Source organism: Macrobrachium rosenbergii, chromosome 8 (assembly GCF_040412425.1).
Source record: "Macrobrachium rosenbergii isolate ZJJX-2024 chromosome 8, ASM4041242v1, whole genome shotgun sequence".
NCBI lineage: Eukaryota > Metazoa > Arthropoda > Malacostraca > Decapoda > Palaemonidae > Macrobrachium > Macrobrachium rosenbergii.
Window position 1 is genome coordinate 36,016,628 of NC_089748.1, and position 3,218 is coordinate 36,019,845.

General features: G+C 45.5%; 1 protein-coding gene across 1 annotated transcript in view; it reads left to right on the plus strand.

The window, feature by feature from the left end:
* Window positions 1-267: 267 nt before the first annotated feature.
* Window positions 268-3,218, plus strand: part of LOC136841110 (rho guanine nucleotide exchange factor 10-like protein) — a 144,046-nt gene continuing 141,095 nt past the window's right edge. The window contains exon 1 of the mRNA XM_067108157.1: window positions 268-1,373. The gene's annotated coding sequence lies outside the window, so the exon portion shown is untranslated. The remainder of the gene's footprint in view (window positions 1,374-3,218) is intronic.

Below are 3,218 nucleotides of genomic sequence, written 5' to 3' on the forward strand. Positions count from 1 at the left end.
AAGAAGCAAAAAAAAAAAAAAAAGAAAAAGAAAAACAAAACAAAGAGAGATTGTTGATGCTTTTCTGGCGTCCCACTTGGCTGCCATTTTATTTATTTGCCTCGGTTAACCTTCCCCCTCCCCTCCTCCACGGCTATTTCGTTTGTTGTTTCTGAAACCCATCGACAGCCTTAATTTCGTCCGCCTCTCTTCGTTATACCCACGTGAACAGGTGACAAATGAAAACACTGGTATTGATTGAAGCAGCCACAGAAAACGGAGATGACTGAAGCGTATTTCGCCCCTACGGAGCAGGCGCAGACTTCCGGAATTCTGGTATCATTTGGATTGTGTCCGTCCCCCTGAACGATGGCTTTAGAAATGCCACGGTATTCCGTCGGTTCTCCTAGAAATTTGATCGAAATGAACACCTGGGGTGTGCGTTCAATACGGCCGTTGCAGATGACCGCCCCTGGCGTGGCGGTCAACGCCAGGAAAACAAAGAACGGTAAATAAGCGAACGTGGAGTTGGCAACGAAAAGATCCTAAAAATCCCGAAGCATTCGACAACGTCGTACTCCAAGGTGTTGCTCTCTTGAGCTCCCTCACTTTCCCAGCAGAGAGCAGACCCCTCACAACCACCGTCGATAACAGACTTCCCCTCACAAAACCGGTCAGGGGTCCCTCGCTCGCTCGCTCGCTCGCCTGCTCGCTTTCCTTCCCCTGTGTCAGAGGAAGAGCAGGAGCAGCAGCTTAGAAACGAAACCGCCGGAGAAGGACCGTCGTAGCTAGCTAGCTAGCTGTCTGCCTATCTGCCTGCCTATCTGGCTGTCTGTGCCTTTGATTAATTAACCGACAAACTGAAAAATCGCCAACTCAAAACTTGTGGTGCGTGTCAAGTGTTGAGATAAACAGCGTTTGACGATTTCGCCTCTTCAGAGTGCCAGCCAGCCAGCCAGCCAAGCGGCAGCAGGAGCAGCAGAGAGAGAGAGAGGAAGAAATATCCTATCGACGACGCTCGGTACGGTCGTTGTGAAGTTCTCTTTTGGAGTTCTCAGTCGAGTGTGAAGGTGTAAGAAAGGTTTATTGAAGTGTCCGTGCGATGGAGAGTGAAAACGTGGAAGAAGTATACCAGTGATTCGTCGAATTAAAATGACAATGGTGTCGACATCCTCACCACCACTACCACCGCCTACCTGTTGCGTGGCTGGTTGAGGAGATCCTGTTGGGGGAGAAGGAGGACGAGGCAGAGGAGGAGGAGGAGGAGGAGGTGGAGGTGGTGGTGGACCAGAGGAATAAGAAGAGGAAGGAGGAGCTTTGGGTTCCTAAGATGCTTCAGCCACGATGCTTATGATAACAGTATAATGCAACATGAGACGATTCAGTATGATCAGGTAAATTCCGATGGTGATGATTGATCGAGGCTCGGTATACACTGAGTCATCGTCGCCGTTGCTCTCGTGCCGTTTCGTGTTTGCTAGATATTTAAGGCTTTGATTTAATTTCTATTCGAAATGATTCAAAATAGGGCAGGATCAACCGGCCCCAGGTTCTTAGACCGACAGTAAACGTTATCGAATTGAAATTAGACTGTTTTGCTTTGCTAGTTCTGGTATCAGTGAAATGAAGTGGGCTTTGTGGTCGAACTGAGAAATCATGGAACAAACTGCCGTACAAACACGCACATACAATGCCACATACACACACACACACACACACACACACATACCGGTATGTGAGCTTCTTACTCCAGTCTCTAGTGGTCATGAAACTCTCAACCCCATTCAGAGGACTGGGTGTGATTACTACACCCTGAGAGGTGGAGGGAACGATTTAGGCACTTTTAAGAAGAGATTTAGGGTCAGATGCCTCACTGGTTCTTAGTCCAATGTGATGGGATGTACGTGTTGGCCAGGGGCGTTGGTCTAACATCCGCATCCCTTTTTGATTTCCTAATGGGATAAGACAAAGGTGAAAATGTGTGTGTGTGTGTGTGTGTGTGTGTGTGGAGTGTGTAGTGTGTCCTATGTATGTCTTCTGTCTAGGGCCTTCCAATTGGGTGAGCTCCTTAGGGTCATATCCGTTAAATTTTTCCTCCCCAGTTAACGCCCTTAGTGCAACTCCCACCCAACCAATTTATTTCTTCAATTCTTACCTTTTGTACGAAATCGGGTATACATTTGTCAAATTGGGTACTTTCCGTGTTATGTGTTAGTCTCTCTCTCTCTCTCTCTCTCTGGCAGGCGCCTAAGGCCTTCCCCAGCATCCTGTTATCTGCCGAGAGAGTGACCTTGTGATTACCGTGCAAGCCTTCATAATTGGCTTTCTGTTGATCCGCCAGTTGCTGTCTGTTCCTTAGTTATCTGCAAAGTCTTGGCCCGACTTGTTCGTTGCTCTGACTTCCTGTTTTTATGGCAGACTTTCCCTTAACGCTGTTCGCTTTCTGGTCTTTGTTGCACCCGAATTCTCAAGCTTAATCATTCGTCTTTTTAGTCTTTTCGCTCGATGACCGAACCGCATGAGCAGATAGCTTTCATAAAGCTTTATTTTACGATAGATTTTTTTGGGAACGTGCTTTGCTGTCACAGCCTTTGAATTTGCATAGCGCACAAGTCGGATCACTGAATGGTGTCTTGACTCCTGTTTTTGGATTTTACTTACTTTTCCATCACATACTTTCCCATTGTAAGTACGGTTTTTTTTTTTTTCCTGGCGGCTCCTTCGTCAACGCCGGTATGATACTCCTCTTGGAACAGTGTCAGAATCTGTCAGCAATTCCACTATTCCAGAAAATGTTTTCTTTTGATTATATCTTGAAGAGCTGCCTTTTAATTTACTTTGCATTCACATCTCATTTATTTTCCACCAAATGCAGCTAATCTTTTGGAGTCCTTTGCTATTTACTTAAACTGTGCAGCGCTACAAAGCAAATTTACACACACATGCACACAAGTGAAAAGGTAAAATCAGGCATCTAGATTGTTGAACACGACTGACTTATTACTAGGTAATGGGAAAAGTAAAAAAAAAATATAAAAGTCTTAGATTGACTTGAACAGGGTAGACTTTAGATTTTACCGCACCAGGGGAATAAGCCGTAAGGAATGGAGTGTAATCTCTGCTTGCACCAGAAACCTTGATTGTCACGTCAGAATTATTTTTCCCCCTGCATAATAATCCTAACATCTTGTTTCTTTATTTTTATGAACGGTTTCCGTAGGTACGGTGACAAACAAAGA